This window comes from Carassius carassius, chromosome 21, assembly GCF_963082965.1.
Source record: "Carassius carassius chromosome 21, fCarCar2.1, whole genome shotgun sequence".
Taxonomy (NCBI): Eukaryota; Metazoa; Chordata; class Actinopteri; order Cypriniformes; family Cyprinidae; genus Carassius; species Carassius carassius.
In genome coordinates, this window is record NC_081775.1 from 1,719,037 (window position 1) to 1,739,940 (window position 20,904).

The 20,904-nt window shown below is 36.9% G+C and overlaps 1 protein-coding gene and 1 long non-coding RNA gene across 6 annotated transcripts in view; one reads left to right on the top strand and one right to left on the bottom strand.

Moving 5' to 3' along the window:
• LOC132097340 (protein bassoon-like) overlaps positions 1 to 10,551 on the top strand; it is a 133,501-nt gene extending 122,950 nt beyond the window's left edge. For all 5 annotated transcript variants that reach the window (XM_059502980.1, XM_059502981.1, XM_059502984.1 and 2 more), the window contains 2 exons: positions 1,935 to 2,016; positions 10,128 to 10,551. The gene's annotated coding sequence lies outside the window, so the exon portion shown is untranslated. The remainder of the gene's footprint in view (positions 1 to 1,934; positions 2,017 to 10,127) is intronic.
• LOC132097345 (uncharacterized) overlaps positions 1 to 20,904 on the bottom strand; it is a 433,761-nt gene that overhangs the window by 308,098 nt on the left and 104,759 nt on the right. The gene's annotated exons all lie outside the window — the stretch shown is intronic.

The window sequence follows — 20,904 nt, forward strand, 5'->3', positions numbered from 1 at the left end:
ACCCGGCCCATTTTAACCCCTGGCTCGCACTGGCCCGACAGTGGAAATGCGGCTAATGAGCTAAATCCTAACATAAAAAGCTCACTGTCAAAGCATGCATTTCACTAGTTCTCTTAAAAGTCAGCAAGAGAACCTTTTTGAGAGTTAAAAGCTGATCCAAGACTTATTCTAGAGACTCACAAGGAGGTCCAGTCAAAGGCTCTAGTGCCGTAGAGAAGTCCCAAGTAAATATCAGAAAGTCTAGCAGGAAGCATCCCCAAAATCAAAGCATCTAGCAGGATGTTTTGTTTCCTTAGCCAGAGATAGCATTCAGTCCAAACACACCATTGAAAGACCAATAGTATGAGCCATGTACTTAGTATCACAAAGCAATTTCTCAGATTGCCTTGATTGATTTGATTGCTTCAGGGAACAAGCAGTCAATACTTCCATCTTGTTCAGGATCCTCAGCTGGGAACCCTTCGGGACTGCCATGGTGTGCAGCAGCATTCTTGCTCAACCAGCAGCTATACAGGACTTTCTGATCAAAGCAGACATTGTCCTACACAGTTTGAACAGTATATTAGGCCTCAATTTCCATTAGAGGGCTGACAATGGTGAGAGATGAGCCATTAATGACTCTCCCATATCCAGCATCTCTGAATACCCCTGTTTAGCCATCTCAAAAGTGGCTGTGAAAACAGAGGCAGTCGAATTAGTAATTAGTGCAGGGAAGACTTAGTTCCAAGACTGTGAGATCTTACAATAGATCCTAAAATCACAGCATTGGCTTGCAGAGCAAATATGTGCCTGCTAACAACCACTCATCCAGCTTGGAGTGAGCCCCTGGCTGGACAGACTCATCCCATTCCAGTTTAAGGCCTGTCTACAGCATGATAAATTACATGCAAAAGCTCTGTATAAGCTACAGAAGGGCAAAGGGCAGTCTGAACTCCTCAAAGTCAGATGTGGCGGCAGATAGCACATTAAATCTAAAAGAGATCACTTGTTTCTGAACTCGGGCACAAATTGTCATATGCAAACTCCACTGAGACATATCAAGCACGCAATCAGGAGAAAGCAAGAGAGAGAAAACTGAAGCTTTGCGCTCCATAGCTTCAGGCTGAAATGCCAGCCCATGTGGTGCCTCAGAAGCTGCAGAGCAAGCAACAGTGAGAAGAGACAGTTTCTAGCAATATCTGCCAATAAACTGTGATTGTGTGATTGTATATGGGCTTCAGCCAATCGTCACACCAGCTACTGAAACAGCGTTGAAGTGAATCTATGGATGCATTTACACTTAGCATTAACATGCGACCTGTATCTGGACATTGTCCACATACACATTGAAAAGACAAGTGAAAAAGCACTTCTGATCGGAATGCGTCCTGGTCCGGAGGTAGTCGAGGACACATTGTGATCGGATCTCAGTGAAATGACGTGGATGACACACAAAACCCCGCCACCTCTCTCGCAAACTGTCCGAAGAGAGATGGAGAACACCAGTGTGGAGCACTAGTTAGACTCCTACACTTATCTTTGATTTGTAAAATATCCCGCGACTTCAGATTGACTTTGCATTGGGCCATTCTCTGTAGACTTATTTAAATATTGCACGGGAAAGACAGATACGATCGGTTATCCAGAAAAAATAAGTCAGTCGATGTTGCCAAGTGTAAACATGCCATGTTCTGATTGACTGATGATCTGATCTGCTTGATAGGATCATGGTGATTGCATGTTAATGCAAAGTGTAAATGCAGCCTATGAAAGATAAACAAAAACATGACATGACATGACATGACATTATGAGTAATTTTATATCATGAAAACAAACTCCCCTAGTACTATAAATTATTCATTATTGTTGTCGATAGTTGGTGATACTGCAATTTTTTTATAACATATACAACAACTGAATTTGTATTGTTTGTTTGTGTGTGTGTGTTTTAAAGCCAACCAGGACTGGAATCACAGGACTTTAGGTCTGGGTCATAAATCAAAGGCGACGACACTGTTCGCTCTGAAAGCTGTACAGTAAGTGACTTTATAATTTGAAATTCTGAAATATATAAATGACAGTCTTGATCAGGAGTTGGCAGCGAGACTAAATCAAGTTACTCATTCACTTACACTAAAACTTTTTCACACTGTCCATCCACTTTAAAATAAATGTTTTTTTCACATGGAAATAGCTATACAGAGGTGTAAAAAGTAATTAAAATTTTACTTAAGTATCTGGCCAAAAAAATACTTGAGAAAAAAAAGAAAAAAAAGGATAACTCAAAAGAAAAGTATTAAAAAATAGAAGTGTAGAAGTTTTGTTAAAGGGAGAAACTGAAACAAAATGCACAGGTCAAACACATACATCTAGTGCAACAACAACATTTAAACTGCAGCACAGTGGAACACACAAAGAAATACAGGGAAAGGTATTAAAAGGAAACTCTATAATTTCCACCCCCATGCCATCCTAATATATATATATATATATATATATATATATATATATATATATATATATATATATATACAGTCGTGGCCAAAAGTTTTGAGAATTACATAAATACTGGAAATTGGAAAAGTTGCTGCTTTAGTTTTTATAATAGCAATTTGCATATACTCCAGAATGTTATGAAGAGTGATCAGATGGATTGCATAGTCCTTCTTTGCCATGAAAATTAACTTAATCCCAAAAAAACCTTTCCACTGCATTTCATTGCTGTCATTAAAGGACCTGCTGAGATCATTTCAGTAATCGTCTTGTTAACTCAGGTGAGAATGTTGACGAGCACAAGGCTGGAGATCATTATGTCAGGCTGATTGGGTTAGAATGGCAGACTTGACACGTTAAAAGGAGGGTGATGCTTGAAATCATTGTTCTTCCATTGTTAACCATGGTGACCTGCAAAGAAACGCGTGCAGCCATCATTGCGTTGCATAAAAATGGCTTCACAGGCAAGGATATTGTGGCTACTAAGATTGCACCTAAATCAACAATTTATAGGATCATCAAGAACTTCAAGGAAAGAGGTTCAATTCTTGTAAAGAAGGCTTCAGGGCGTCCAAGAAAGTCCAGCTAGCGCCAGGATTGTCTCCTAAAGAGGATTCAGCTGCGGGATCGGAGTGCCACCAGTGCAGATCTTGCTCAGGAATGGCAGCAGGCAGGTGTGAGCGCATCTGAACGCACAGTGAGGCGAAGACTTTTGGAAGATGGCCTGGTGTCAAGAAGGGCAGCAAAGAAGCCACTTCTCTCCAAAAAAACATCAGGGACAGATTGATCTTCTGCAGAAAGTATAGTGAATGGACTGCTGAGGACTGGGGAAAAGTCATATTCTCCGATGAAGCCCCTTTCCGATTGTTTAGGGCATCTGGAAAAAGGCTTGTCCGGAGAAGAAAAGGTGAGCGCTACCATCAGTCCTGTGTCATGCAAACAGTAAAGCATCCTGACACCATTCATGTGTGGGGTTGCTTCTCATCCAAGGGAGTGGGCTCACTCACAATTCTGGCCCAGAAGTTGATTGAGAGCATGCCCAGTCGAATTGCAGAGGTCCTGAAAAAGAGGGGCCAACACTGCAAATACTGACTCTTTGCATAAATGTCATGTAATTGTCGATAAAAGACTTTGAAACGTATGAAGCGCTACCATCAGTCCTGTGTCATGCAAACAGTAAAGCATCCTGACACCATTCATGTGTGGGGTTGCTTCTCATCCAAGGGAGTGGGCTCACTCACAATTCTGCCCAAAAACACAGCCATGAATAAAGAATGGTACCAAAACACCCTCCAACAGCAACTTCTTCCAACAATCCAACAACAGTTTGGGTGAAGAACAATGCATTTTCCAGCACGATGGAGCACCGTGCCATAAGGCAAAAGTGATAACTAAGTGGCTCGAGGACCAGAATGTTGAAATTTTGGGTCCTAGGCCTGGAAACTCCCCAGATCTTAATCCCATTGAGAACTTGTGGTCAATCCTCAAGAGGCGGGTGGACAAACAAAAACCCACTAATTCTGACAAACTCCAAGAAGTGATTATGAAAGAATGGGTTGCTATCAGTCAGGATTTGGCCCAGAAGTTGATTGAGAGCATGCCCAGTCGAATTGCAGAGGTCCTGAAAAAGAAGGGCCAACACTGCAAATACTGACTCTTTGCATAAATGTCATGTAATTGTCGATAAAAGACTTTGAAACGTATGAAGTGCTTGTAATTATATTTCAGTACATCACAGAAACAACTGAAACAAAGATCTAAAAGCAGTTTAGCAGAAACTTTTTGAAAACTGATATTTATGTAACTCAAAACTTGGCCACGACTGTATATATATATATTAGTAGTGGGCCGTTATCTGCGTTAACGTGCTGCGTTAACGGGAGACTCTTATTGGGCGATAAGAAAAATATCGCCCGTTAATCTATTCTCAAAGTTGGGTTGGGAGCTGGGTCTATACTACGCGAGCTATGATGACTTTCACCTTGATATTTTAGCGCGGATGTATACCTAGCTGAATCTGTAGGGGGCAAGAACGAGTCTTTAAACCTGTGTGTATACCTACTGTGAAATTACCTCATCAAACATAACGTGCTTACATGGATGCAGCTGAATTTGCCGGGTTAGCTAAAGGAAATATTTTTTTAAGAAGCTTCCCAATGGAAACCTCGACAAGACGCACGCCTGTTTCACATATACTCTGTCTGCAGTGCGTATGCAGTCCGTGAGCATTACGTATGTGGTGCAGAAGCAGCATGGACTCATACTCAGGCCGGTGATACACTGGATGCGTGGTGTAAGGCCGGTGACACACTGGATGCGTGGAGTAATTTGTAATTGTAATTTGCCGTCATTACTGTTGACGTTGTCCTTTATCAGTATGCTTTATATTACTGTTCAACATGAAGTATAGATATTGTTGTCGTGAAGACAAGAGCCTGGTCTGTCGGCGGCCTCCCTCTATGTCACCTACAGCAGCAGCAGCAGCACGTCAGTGCCATGTCAGCACGTTTCGAAACAGAAAATGCAACGCCACCTGTCTTGAGAAACCCCTTCTAAAAGACTTACTTTTAGTCATTATTTTATTTGGGTAGCACACATATTCTGAATGCCTTTGGCAGAATTCAAATGAGCCATTTTAATCTAGATTAATCCCTAGATTACAGTTAGATTTATCTAGATTAAAAAAAAAATAATCTATGCCCACCTCTAATATATATATATATATATATATATATATATATATATATATATATATATACAGTACAGTACAGTACAGTACAGTTTCATGACTATGAAAATTGTAGATTCACACTGAAGTCATCAAAACTATGAATTAACACATGTGGAATTATATATGGAATTATATACATAACAAAAAAGTGTGAAACACCTGAAAATATGTCATATTGTAGGTTCTTCAAAGTAGCCACCTTTTGCTTTGATTACTGCTTTGCACACTCTTGGCATTCTCTTGATGAGCTTCAAGAGGTAGTCACCTGAAATGGTCTTCCAACAGTCTTGAAGGAGTTCCCCGAGAGATGCTTAGCACTTGTTGGCCCTTTTGCCTTCTGTCTGCGGTCCAGCTCACCCCTAAACCATCTCGATTGGGTTCAGGTCCGGTGACTGTGGAGGCCAGTGTGACTCTACAATTTTCATAGTCATGAAAATAAAGAAAACTCTTTGAATAAGAAGGTGTGTCCAAACTTTTGGTCTGTACTATATATATATATATATATATATATATATATATATATATATATATATATATATATATATATACATATATTTACTTGTTAGCCTGCACCAGAACGCCCGCATCCTCAATGACCCCTCAACTCGCACGTGTCAGTGTTTACGAATAGATTCAATGAAACGGGACAAATTTTATCTTGACAAACTATATATCATTATAAAGATCTAAGCCTCAAGCATCGACAACAGATTGCTGTTTTTCAATGGAAAGCTTATAAAGACTGTATTTGCTATATTTGTGTAAGCAGTACATATCAAAACATGAAGAATGAAAACGCAGTACAAACCAGATTCATTGTAATAATGAGACATAAACACACCCACAGCTGTAAATCCCGGTTTAGTTAAAAAGGTAAGGGTACACTGAACGAAATCTCATTGAGCATGTTTAGTCCAACGAAGCAATAACGTTGTAATATGGATGATAATTCCTTTGTTTACGTTTCAGTTCTTCAGGGACAGTAATGTTTATGTCCGTTATGGAATAACTCGCAGTCAGAAACTGCATCTTGTTAGTAAAAAAACAGTATGGTTTTGTCACGTGCAGTGTCACAAACAGAATGAGACGATCCACAAAAAAAAAAAAGTGAAAGGCAAAAGATTATACATTTGAATTCTGTAAATAGCACAAATAAATAAATAGAACGGACATACAAATTAAACAATTTCAAACAGGGCCCACTGGTACAACCTGCACTGGGGCCCTGCAATCCCCAGTTAAAGCCCTGCTGGGGATCTGTCTCTGGGGGTCATCTAGTTGTCATGGTCTCCGCTGACATTCAGGGCTGTCGAGGTCATCTCTAGGAGCTGATGCACTATCTGGTCTGGATACGTACTGGATCTGAGTGACTGCAGTGACCCTCTGATCTGGATACAGACTGGATCTGGTGGCTACGGTGACCTCAGAATAAGAGCAAAACAGATTAATATTAGCGTAGATGCCATTCTTCTAACGATGTAGCAACTACATTGTGATTTATGGGAATTGTTGCCGGTTCCGGTTGTCCTAATTAATGCATCTTAAAAATCCTTTAATTGATTTGAATATTAGAAATGTGTTGTCCTGTTATGTGTAAGCTAGGATAAAGAGATTGGTCTTTAATCTAGATTTAAACTGACAGAGTGTGTCTGCCTCCTGAACAATATTAGGTAGGTTAGGTAGGTCAGAGTTTTGGCACTGAATTGAAAAAGGATCTGCTGCCCGCAGTTGATTTTGATATTCTAGGTATTATCAAATTGCCAGAGTTTTGAGAATGCAGAGGACATGGAGGATTATAATGTAACAAGAGCTCATTCAAAAACCGAGGTGCTAAACCACTCAGGGCTTTATAAATAATAAGCAAGATTTTAAAATATATACAATGTTTAATAGGGAGCCGGTGCAGTGTTGACCGAACGTAATGTTGCTGTTCCGTTGTAAGCCATTTTTGGAAGGCCAAATAAAGTGCTTTTCATTTGTCTAGAAACACAGAGCATCTCCCTGACATGGCTGCTTCAACACTAACTGGGGTTACTGAAACCACGCCTTCTTTCTTTGTGTGAACATTTGGGCGGCATTACACAAATATTTCCAAATCATGACGTAGACATGTGGGGACGTGTTTGAACGAGCCATTTTAAGGGGCCTGGCAGAGTATTAACTTTGATAAAGAATATCTATATCTATAATATATGTATGAAGGGGACCCCACTGTCAGCTCAAGAGTGCGGTGAACATTTAGAATTATAATATGATTTTTACAAAGCTCATAGTTTTGAAAAACAAGATGTGTTCTGATTGGCCAGCTATCCAGTGCATTTTGTGATTGGCTGAATGCCTCAAGTATCAGATGAACCATTTCAGCATTTGTGATCGGTTAATGACAAACAACAAGCTCTAACAGTTACTCTACGCTGCTCAAAACTTGTGTTTGAATCATAAGTGGCAAAGCTTTTAAATATGAAAATGTACTTACAGGCTGTGAGTCAGAAGCGCCAGACTGTCTTTGCAAAGTTGGAATTGACCCACTTTATAGAAACAGACATCATTATTGTAGGCTACTCTCACAGGAAACAGTCCTTGTCCTCCCCAAAATACGCTGCACACATCTGAATATTTGGGTTGAACTGTTTTGGAACAGTGTTGATTATACAACTTAACCACTGATTTTGAGTTGTGTCCTCTTTTGGAAGGCCAAACAAAGTTTTAAGTAGGAGTGGTTGACTCCTAACTTAAGAATATGTCTTTGGATTTGAGACTTTAGTCTTTGCAACTGATCTTTGCAACTGATCTTTATGCACCAAGAGCTTGCAACACTCCAAAGTGTCACATGACCCCTTTAAGTTAAATCTTATCCTTATTACAACAAAAATTGGTCTTCCTTACTATTAATCATTATTGAGCTGCCAAAAAAGTAATGAACCTGTTATTGTTAACAGAATACGGTAGCTCCTTTGTAGAATTGTATAGCATTAATGAATAATATCATTTAACAAATTAATGTGTGGTAATATTGAAGTTGCTTTATGCCTGAAATGATAAAGTATTGTATGAAAGTGCATGAAAAAAAGCAAAAAAAAAAATGCATATAAGAAATATATTGTATTGTTAAAAAATAAATGGGACACCTTTGCCATTTATTTGACATAGACAAATCATATCAATCAGTGAAATCACTAGCTGTGTTTCCATTATGTCAGACTTGTGTTCGCATTGTGTCACTAGATAACATGACACTCAACTCTCTGTTCTGGATCGGAGCCAGTTACTATCGCCCCGTCGACCTCCCAGACAGCACAGGACTAAGCTTGAGGGGAAGTAATCCTGATCCAGAACTAGCTCACCGTCAAGCCCTCTGGCCATTCCTCAGTCAACCCTATCGGCCACTGCTTTCTCCAGCCCGCGGGCTGTGGCTCTCTCAAGCCCGCTAGTCGCTGTTGACCCAAGCCCGCCGGCCGCCACAATGACAAACCTGCTGGCCGCCCAATTCACTTATAACCAAGAGAGAAGGATGAGGAGAAAAAAACTGTTCACAGCCCTAATCCCAGCCACAGAACTCGCTCGAGTGTCAGCTCCAGCCCCAGAGCCTACTCTAGTCTTGGCTCCATCTCCAGAACTCGCTCCAGTGTCGGCTCCAACCCTGAATCTAGCCCAGTGAGGGCTCCTGTCCCTGAGTTTAGCCCGGTGAGAACTCCTGTGCCCAAGTTTAGTCTAGTGAGGGCTCCTGTTCACGAGTTTACCCCACGAAGGGGTCATGTTCCTGAGTTTAATCTACATAGGGCTCATGTTCTGTTTTTGGGACGACTCTGAAATGTGCAGCTGTGTGGCTGGTATAAGCACCAAATATTAAATTAAATTTCGATTAAATTCACTTCAAGTTTATTTGTATAGTGCTTTTCACAATGTAAAATTGTTAGCAAAGCAGCTTTACAGAAAATTAAAGTTTCTACATTATATTTAGTAGTAGCTTATCAGTGGTGACTATCTCAAGTTAATGTTCATATGGCAGAAATCAAAGCAGTTAGTTAAGGTCATGTAATCAAACAAACGGTGAACATTATTAACAGCAATGATTATATGTTGCAATCTAATCAAGTATTGACTAGTATTGAGTGGCTAGAATCAGCTCCGGTGGGTGTATCAGAGCCGTTATGCAGTGTAAATAAGGGATACAAGCATACTGGAGAGCGGCCACATATGAGGTGTTTCTTGGAGTTACTTATGCATGCCAGATGACCTGTAAATGTGGCAAAAAACAAAACAAAAAAAAGCCTTTCCATTCTCTCCAGTTTTGCAAATCATACCTTTTTCAAACTGCCTTAAAACCACCTCTTGTGTAAGTAAAAATGTTTTTGTGATATGTGGGAGTTTTTGTGAAATGTATGTGTTTCCATTGGGTGCATTTTCAATTCGCAATTTCAATTTGCACAATTTGAAAGGTAATGGAAATACAGCTACTGACGGTAACATTAACTTAACATCTTGCTAGCACTCCACTACAGGACCTGACAAGATACAACTCGTGAGCTAAAGCATTCAGTATGGGTCTCAATAAAGTTAAACTCTTCTTAACTTTGTTACATTACCACTTGCATTGTTACAAATGACTCGGTGTCTCAGAAATGTCTCTTTATGCTTCATATAAACTAACGATCAACAGCCGACTGACTCTTGTGTCCCTATTCAGAACATAGAAGCCCCATATAAACTGTCTGTAATACAACATTTTTTTCCAGCTCTTATTCCAGTGTAAATAGTTAGGTTAGATGGTAAAGAGGGGAAATGTTAGGTTTGAAAATAGTAATTATTTTTGTCATTCCATTTGTTTATACCAATGGAACAGACATTACACATTTCACCTTTAAAAAAATGTATTTCATTGGATTGTAATGCCTTCTTTGTATTCCATATTGTTCTTCACAGATTATTTGGGAAGTCTGTATCTGTGTTCTAAACGAACAGCATGGCCAAAGATATTTGAGCATGATGGCTCCAAACAACTTCCTCCTCCTGGCCAACAGAACACAATACATGGAGGCAGCGGAGAGCGATGAATCCAGTCGTACAATATCAGCGAAACTAAACAGGTCAATCAGTGTAACCTATAATGCCTACAGTAAATCTTGAAATATGTGTGTGCATTACTCTGAAAACAAGCTGACATGTTCTCATTAGAGCAGCACAGCGAGTGACTTACGGAGAAGTGTGATTCCGTGTTTCTCTTGTTACCTGGGAAAAGCTTTTCACTCCCCTCTCAGGAATGGACGAAATAGCAATTTTAAGGACACTTAGAAAAACTTCATAGGTTTTTCCTAAACAAAAAAAAAAAAAACACAAAAAAAAGAAATTCATGAACATGGGAACTATAACACACATCTCTATGCTAAGTCCTTTAACTCAACATTCCAGAATGAAAAAAATATATATAATAATAATAATCCTGTTAATTATTATTTTTTGTCCTTTTTCTTTCTCTTTCTGTGTGCTATAAAAGTGTAAAGTGGACTAGGAATGCATGTAATCCAAGACCTTACACTGTTCACGTTATCAATGAGAGATTGACAAAGAGGATTTGTGCATTTATACTCCAGCAGAGAGAATATGAAGAAGAGGACGAAAGAAATTCTAGTACAAGCCCAAACATAAGACTCAGATCATCACATAATAAATCATTTGGAAAACAATGTCAGGTTCTGACCAATCAGGTCAATTTTTTATTCATGGTCCTTTCCAAAGTATTAAGAAATTGTCCTCAGGCTGCAAATGGGGTGTTTTTACAACCATTGTATGGTACTGGCGAGTTGGAATCTTGTGCATTATATTTTTGTTTTGTTGTTCTATTGTTGCCTTGCTATGTTTGTAGAGTGTCTAACTTATTTTTCTATTCATGGTATTTTTTCCAACATTGCTTGTATATAGAAACAAATTTGATTGAAGTTTATTTATATTTTTTAATTCAAGTGGGTTTTTTATTTTTTAATTCTTGTATTGAGTTCCTTTGTTTATTACTGTTTTAAATCCATTGTTACTTTGTCACTTGTTTAGATCCTTTTTTTAAATATATATTGGTTGAGTTTTATGTTTTTACGGTTTTAAAAAAAAGGTCAAAAGCAATAGTGGATGGTCGTCAGTCAGTAAAGAGCACAATTGTTAGATGTTTTTACAGTAGTGGTCAGAAGAGTGATATCTGTCTGTAAACCTGTAATATATCTGTAAGGTTCAGGATCACTGTCTATTAAGTCTTTAAAAAGTGATGCCCAGTCTCTTATAATAACACATTAGGTGTCAAAGCCATTATTTGTTTTAAAATATTTTTTATTAAATAACTATAATAATTATGAAAAACACAAAGCTAGTCTGAGAAATAAGGGAACTTTTAAGCAAGTAGAGATTGCATGTTCTGGGAAAAAAAAAAAAAAAAAAAAAAAAAAACAATCTTGATATTGCTATATGGTCCAATAGTATGTGTGAATGATTTTGGATGTGTGTATGTATGCATCTACATTTGTTATCATTAAAAAAAGAAAAACTAAAAATCTGATCAACAACAGTAAAAGAAATGTTTGGTCAGAGGACTTAAATTTCAGACCTTCTATGCAAATGATATTCTCAGCTAAGAAAAATGGTTGTCAGAGTATTTAAACAAATTAAAACAATTAAATCCAAGAATAACTAGATAGTAGTTTCAAAACTGTTACAGTACTTGGGGGCTGATTTGTTTGTATAAGAGAAACTGTAATGTAAATACTATAAATCTGAACAGAAATTTTATTTCCCATATTTGTGGCATGTTTCCCACATTCGTAGCACTGTTTTGAAAGGGAGCCAAATAGCCATAGCGATTAACATAAACATCAATCATTTCTCACTATCTTTGGATGGATGCTGCTAGATGAACGCATATGATGGGGTCACCATCCTTCATGATGCTTAGTTCCCTATTGGTGCAATACTTAAAGGAAATTACAAATCTAAAGCATACTAGAAATATGATAACAATAAGGCAGACATATATATATATATATATTAAACAAAATGCTTTTGTTTGTTTCAGTGTTTGAAATGTTGCCCATTTATCTGGTCTTAAATTATACACCTCTGTGGTTGCCCTTCTACAGGCCGTGGGAAATCTTGAGTTTGAGACAATTTGAAGACTTTGGGAAACCCTATTTGGACCCCTCGCTGCATTGCCACACACTGTAATATCTGTGTGGTCAGAAAATCTCTTGAGTTGACAGGAAACCCAACGACACGGCCTACAGCTACTGAGTTACGTCACAAATTACATTGGTTTATATATATTCGGATATATTTATTTTTTCAAATAATAGTTTTAAATTACTATACCAAAACTGAATAAATCATATTTTATTAAACAAATAAAATAAATAGCACTATATTATGTAAATGGATTAGAATGTATATGGGATGGCATATAAAATAAGCAGTTATATAGTATATAGTAACGTATAGCACCTATAGACCACCTAAAACACTCAATGGAAAGCAAATCGAAGAGTATCTTTGTACTGCCTGCAATATGAAATATATTAGCTATCATTCTGTCTTGCGTCTCAGAGATTTTAGTGTTTTTTTTGTTTTTTTTTTAATGTGTGTGTGTTTGATCCTGTTCACCTCAGGAAAGCATAGAGTTAACGCACCAAGGGGAGATATATGCATCGCTATAAGGGCTTAATTACAATACTAAGAAAGCCATTCATTCTAACACCCTAGGTTTTTGATTCATTAGGGCTGTTGACTGTGATGTACATGTATGTCAGGGAAACCAGATCACCTGCCATTATCTATGCTATTTAGTTATTTACATATTCATGCATTGTGATCCTTTTTACTGGATTAGAAAACAGTTACTCTTGTAGGAGTATGTGGCACAAAGAAAGAAAAAAATGGCAGAGAAAAAGAGAAAAATGACTCCTGTGACTCTGTCAAAAAGGAAACAATCAGCTAAACTTGTTTTAAAATAACCTGAAAATAGCTTCTCAGTTGCACTGGCAACCATTTTCACAGTTAAAAGGACATGAATATATCTGTAAAACATGTAAATTGTACTATACTTCTGCACACGAAACATTCAGAGCAAGGTGTAAATTACATCTAAAAAAGAGCATCACAACATAAACAGGAACCAAATAAACACATAAATATTCTAATGAATCACACTGTGTATGTGGTTGGCTCATGTGGACTGTTTGGAAATGTAAAAAAATTGTATGAGACACATTTTTGGTCTATGGTCTATACTTGTGATTGGGGATGCAGATAAAAGACTCTTTAAAAAGCAAATATGGCTTCCATATAATTTATGGGTGGGGAAATTTAAATTGACAAATGTACTTTAGAAAAAAGAAGAAAAAATAAAATAAAATAAAAGACAACAGTTTGAAGGTGGTCGATAAACACAATGTTACATTCACTGTTGTGAGAGCATATCCATATATCCATTGTAAACTTTGTGTTTGTTTCAGTGTATTTCTGTAGTAGGCTTGATGTAATGTTGTGTGATGAAAGTAAAGATGACTCTTCAATACAATCAGGAAAAAATAAAAGAGGATTTAAAAAACAAACACATGAATCAAACTTGTCCTTTTCACTACTATGACAGATGCATGGATAATTGGACTTATTTAACCCTTGTGGATTGTTCAAATTCACTACCCTTTCGGTATGTTCGGGATGAAAACATCCACTCAATTAAACTGCTGTAAAAATGTATCAGATTCATATTTGTTTTCAATTTTTTTTGCATAAAGCTGTTAATCAACTTCAGTCCTGATCAAAACTACCAAATGTTTAAAAAAAAAATCCAAGGTTTTAACTCTTTAATTGCCAAGTTCATAAATGATGTCACTGATTTGGGAGAAAAAACACACAAAATGACTTATTTTCAATATAAAAGTAATTGTGGCTGGATTTTTTTTTTTTTACTTTTTATAACAGTCTTGGGCATGTCAAAGATTAGTAGCAACATTGGCTTTGATGCATTTTTAGTTTTTGTGCAGCATTAGATTTAAATTTTTTCTCCGTAATTTGTTGTTGGTGGCTGTTTTTGCCCCATTGACTTTTTATTATAACGGCATTTTTTGATTGAAAAGCCATGACACCATATAATCATGCATTCTTGATTGTTTGTGGTTTTCCCTTTTGGGAAGAGGTAAAATTTGTTATTTTTACAGTTGATCACTAGGTGGGACCATTAACCCTTTAGATAGGCCTGTGCAAAAAAAAAAGGCTTAGTTTCTGGCTTGTATATGGAGTTATATGGAGTATAACAGCAAATTATAGTGTTTGTGTGTGTGTGAGATTCTTGATTGTTGGTGGTTTTCCCTGTTGGGAAGAGGTAACATTTGTTTTTGTTTTTTTTACAGTTGATCACTAGGTGGGACCATTAACCCTTTAGATAGGCCTGTGCAAAAAAAGCTTAGTTTCTGACTTGTATATGGAGTTATATGGAGTATAACAGCAAATTATAGTGTTTGTGTGTGCGTGAGATTCTTGATTGTTGGTGGTTTTCCCTGTTGGGAAGAGGTAACATTTGTAATTTTTTTTTACAGTTGATCACTAGTTGGGACCATTAACCCTTTAGATAGGCCTGTGCAAAAAAAGCTTAGTTTCTGACTTGTATATGAAGCTATATGGAGTATAACAGCATATTATATTGTGTGTGTATGTGTGTGTGTGTGTGTGTGTGTGTGAAAAAGAGAGAGAGAGAGAGAGAGAGAGAGAGAGAGTGTGAGAGTGTGTTTGCGCACTTACCTTGATGTATTTCAGAAAATCAAAATGTACACCTCAGTTCTCAGAACTACATGGAGTAAACCAAAGTGTATTTATGCACCTGCTGCCTTTTAATGGTGGTGAAAGTATTCGGTTGTTAAGTGATGACGTAAGAAGCGCTGTTTCCGGGTCCAGGCCTCAACTCGCTTCACTTGAGAATATGACCTCAGCAGCCGTTTATGAGCACTGTTTATTCATATTGATAATTTAAGCTAAACACTTTCAAACTTACGATATACACTACAGTCTCCATGCTCACAGCGTCCCAAACACAAATAATTTTCATATATTTTTTTTATATTTATATTTTCATTGTCTGGCTATCTGGTACTTCGGTATGGAGTTAAAGGTTAAGATTATAACTTTTTCGCTAGTATTCTATCACATTGTGAGTATATATTAGCACCTTTTGTTGTTTTCTCGTGGTAACTGATAGAGCGTTTGGACACGGAAGCGCTGCTACGTGACGTCAGACTTAACAAGCGAATAGACTAAACAAAAGCAAAGTACGTGGATTTAAACACTTGCATGCCATCGTGCTGGTCATTTAATGGTGAGAAGAGCAGCAAGCAACACGAGAAAGGGCTTGACTTGTACCAAAGTTTTAGAAATGATTATGTAGCTTGACCCCTCCAGCAAGCTGCAGCTTATTTGAAGTTGGTATTGCATTTTGGTTCATAATACATTATGTTCATAAATTTGATGCAAAGTAGATTTTTTTACAGAATTTTAAGGTTTTAAACTGGCTTTACCATCAAGAAAAGATGAGCATTTCACATATAGGCCATCTGTACTTTTCACCATCCAAAGGCAGCAGGTGCATACACACACTTCTTTTTTTATTGTTTACTCCATGTAGTTCTGAGAGCATGAGGTACATATTTGGATTTTTTCCAGATACTGTACATCAAGGCACAAAGGTCTCTCTCACACCCTCTCTCTCTTTCTTTCTCTCTCTTTCTTTCTCTCTCTTTCTTTCTCTCTCTCTCTTTCTCTCTCTCTCTCTCACACACACAGACACACACACACACACTATAATTGCTATTATACTCCATATAACTCCATATACAAGCCAGAAACTAAGCCTTTTTTTTTTGCACAGGCCTATCTAAAGGGTTAATGGTCCTACCTAGTGATCAACTGTAAAAATAACAAATGTTACTTCTTCCCAAAAGGGAAAACCACAAACAATCAAGAATGCATGATTATATGGTGTCATGGCTTTGCAATCAAAAAATGTCATTATAATGGAAGTCAATGGGGCAAAAACAGCCATCAACAACAGAGGGAGAAAAAATTAAATCTAATGCTGCACAAAAACTAACAATGCATCAAAGCCAATCTTGTTACTAATCTTTGACATGCCCAAGACTGTGATAAAAGGTAAAAAAAATATCCAGTCCACAATCACTTTTTATATTGAAAATATGTAATTTTGTGTGTTTTTTTTTTCCCAAATCAGTGACATCATTTATGAACTTGGTAATTAAAGAGTTAAAATCTTGGATTTTTTTTTAACATTTGGTAGTTTTGATCAGGACTGAGGTTGATTAATAGATTTATGCAAAAAAAAAAGAAAAAAAATATTTATCTGATACATTTTTACAGCAGTTTAATTTAGTGGATGTTTTCATCCACGAACATACCGAAAGGGTAGTGAATTTTCCCACAGTGTACCGTTGAGTTTTTGAAAAATTTCAAGATTTGTCACCAAAAATCATTCCATTAGCTCAAACACAGAGAAAGTTGTGGCCAAAATAAGACTCAACTTTACCCCCTAGTGGACAAAAACGTCCCCAACAACGCATAAGGGTTAATTTGCTAACCTAAATGCCACAGAAAATAAGAAAAATAAAAAATTGAGAAGTGCAAGTATGTTAAATTGCAAGTAAATTGCAAATTATAAATATTTTGTGAAATTAATAAGATAAGCTGTCCTTTTAATGAATTCAGTTGGATGAAAATGTGGTCAATTTTAATACATAAACAAATTGGAGCCCCCACAAAAAAAGACCAAATTTCAAATTCAGTCAGTCTGCGTAAAGTGGGATGCACTGTACACTTTCTTCTTCCCTGTTTACAGTCACATTTCTGTGATATAATCTGTAAGATTTATAGAGCCTCTTTTATCTTCTGAGATGGGCAATACACACACAGTGCATTAACATTCAGACATCTGTCTCCACATCCCCCTGAGAGGAAATGAGGAAAAACGCCTCTCTCACATATGCATCAGTTGCTTCTCATCCCCTTCTTCCCCCTCTTGGTTCACTCAGAATGGTCAATAGTAGAATGTATTACATGAACTCTTATGGCGAGTGTAAATCTCCACTTCAGTTGCACTTACACACACCACATTTGACATTTTAATTCCTGTCTATATCCTGGAGGTTTTTTTACAGAGGAATTTGTTCAGTTGTAATTTGCTTGATTATATACACAACATTTTATAACATTCTCTCTGCCAAAAATTGTGAAAATATATAGTATTTTCTGTCTGTTCAAATCATTTTCTGTATTATGGAGTGTTAAAAATGTCAAAAAAAAAAAAAAAAAAAAAACGCTTTGTACTACACTTGTATTACAAATTTGTAATACAAAAAATGTTTGCAATTATCAATGTAATCAGTCAGCTTTGTAAGTTAGGCGATAAATATCTTTACCAGAGAATTTAACATTTAAATTTATAAGTTTAAATATAATACTTTCAATATCAATCCAAAACATTTGGGTGAATACACAATCATAAAATAAGTGTTTTATGGATTCTTTCTCTATGTTACAAAAGATGCATGCAGTCTCCGTGTTTCTAAATTATTATTATTTTTTCTTTGCAACTACTTGCCCCACTGGTTAAATCAAATAAATAATTGTATATGCAACTTCATTTTTATTGGTGAGACAGTATTTACTGTGTAAATTCCAGACCTCTTTCCTTTCAGTCTTAGCATATAATAAATTCAATTGTTTTTTTAAATATAAAAGTTAAGTTCATTATCTATAATTTTCACACCCATTAATACTTTATAGATTAGCATAGGGGATAGACTCAGAAAATATTTTGCCAGACAAAAGCTGAATAAGGCCACTAAAAATGGCAACAAATACTACTGCAAACTCTTTAGGAGTTATAGGTATCTTATAATAATTAAGTAATTCACAGTAATTAAAGGGATTTCCATTATTCTTGAATAACTGTAAATGTACCATCTGTTATAAATAACTAGCACGTCATCGCATCTGACCAATCAGAGAGAGTTACAGTTGCCAGCTCTACGTTCAGTCGGATTCCTGTCCACCGACTGACTGACTCTTGTCACACTGTCATGGGTTCAAAGATACAGTCAAACGACTCAACTATAACTTAGAATAACAGCCTCTCATGTGTATTTCACTTTACACTGCAGCAGAAAGCAGACTGCTTGTTCTCAACAGCCTCAAACCCGCTTCGTGTTATTCTGACAACTTCCGCGTCACATGCTCAAATGAAAAATGTTCTGGCTGCATCCGTTATTGCTTTATTCTGTGTATGTTCTCGTCTCTGGCAGTATGTCTGTTGTGTGTTATTATGCCGTGTCCTCGTGTGGTGTTTCAGATGCTCCGGGAGCCAGTGTCCTGACATTTTATCCTACCCATCTCTCATGCAATACAACCATATTTAATGTATCAGCATTACGGTGATCGCTCAGATGTAGTGGGATCAATGTCGGTTCCCGGCGTTGTGTTTTGCACGGATGTGGGATCGGTGATCACGCCACGATATGGCGGACAATACTGGAACGTTTATCACTGAATGCCAAACGAACTATTGAAACACTCAGATTAAACTATCATAGGTGAACTGGTAAATCTCACAGATCCATCCAACATCGTTTAAACATCTGTACATCAGCTTTTAGTTACTGCAGGTGAGAAGAGAATAGATATGTTATTATTTATTTTTTATTTTTTTTTGTGCAATCTAAGATGAAAAGCTGTCAAGGTCAAGAAAATTGTGACCCTGGACCACAAAACCAGCCACAAGGGTAATTGTTATTAATTATTATTATTATTCTTTTTTTTTTCAATTTGAGATTTATACATCATCTAAAATCTCAATTAAATAACTTACCATTGATGTGTGGTTTGTTAGGAGGACAGTATTTTCCCGAGATACAACTATTTGAAAATCTGGAATCTGAGGGAGCAAAAAAAAATCAAAAGAATGAGAAAAAAGTATTTTTAAGTTGTCCAAATTAAGTTTTTAGCGATGCATATTACTAATCAAAAATTAAGTTTTGATATATTTACGATAAGAAATTTACAAAATATCTTCATGGAACATTATATTTATTTAATATATTAATGATTTTGGCATAAAAGAAAAATGTATAATTTTGACCCATACAATGTAATGTATTGGTGGATATTGCTACAAATATACCTGTGCTACTTAAGACTGCCTTTGTGCTCCAGGGACACATATAGTCTTTGAGTTAGGTTAGGGTTAGGGTTAGGAAAGAAAACTGTGAACATGCAAAAAATTCTTCAGACAACACAGGACATGTTTTATGTTTCAGGGCTTCTGTTTTAATAAACCTTGGTTAGTCTGGTGTGACTTTTGCTTTATGATCAGTCCACTTGATGAATCGAGTCCTACAGATGCTCTACACATCAATCCTAGCACTACATTTAACTCAAACCTTCGTATCAGCAAATGTGACTCCTGTGCTACTTTGCTGTGGTCTAGACACCAGTCGAATTAATGGTTACCAGTGCAGGTAATGGTGCAGCAGGTCTGCCAAAAACAAGAAATGTAAGATTCGTTAGCTGCGTGATTGAGATGGCAGATAGCACAAACGATATCAAAACACACAGAACATATGCAGTCAACTTGCAGACCTAACTGCTCTCACACACATGAGTTTATGTTTTTCAGAGTGGACTCAGTGGGACTTGGAGAGGAGTAAATATGTGAAGTTTTGTCGTCAGTACATTGTGTTTTACAATGACAAATCAGTGGTTTACTCCAGACCCTCGGGAAACTGCACAGTAATCAAGGGAGAGTAGCTTCACTTTTTACTCCTATGTGATCAAAGAAAGGTATAATTCACCCTAAATTGACAGTTCTATCAGCATTTACGGTCATGTCTTTCCAAACCTGTATGACTTATTTGTCTTTTGGGGAACACAAAGGGAGATACAGTATTCTGGTGAATGTTTCAAAGGGTTTTCCCATACAATGTATATCCCTGGGGTCTGAAACAACTCAGAAACACTGGTTTGGATCGACATGAGTAAATGTGATTTAAATTTTCATCTTTACTGGATTCTCCATCCGGTGAAATAAAGGCTGTGTTGAGAGAGAGTACCATTAAAGGAGAAGACATGCAGTTCCTTGAGGTCAGATTGTTTGCACAAATCATTTATTTACCTACAATTACCTGACTAAGCTTTTAGACCTTACTTGACACTTTGCCAGTTGTGCAGATGCCTAGTATTTTAAAATGTGCTCTGGACCGTAGGCTTAAAACTCCATAAAATAACTTCTCAGAATAGTCTTACACTGTTTGGCATTGCCTAATGTTTAATAGGGAATATTCACATGACTTTGAGCTTCTCATATAAACAGACAGTGCTGGGTAGTAACTGATGACATGTCATCTTCTTGATAATGTAATCAGATTCCCAAAAGTAAGTACTTGTAATTATAGATTAAACTACATTGTAAAATAATTCTATTTTGATGGATTACATGATTACATATTAGTTTCACAATAACAATAATTTATTCATAATTGATTGATTCTCCCCAGTTCCTCTTTTTCATCTAAAATATCCTATCGCTTATATACAGTAGGTGGCCAACCAAAATGCCTAATATCGTTGCGTGTACCACTGCAGGGCCACGGTGTTAACTGCAAGTCAG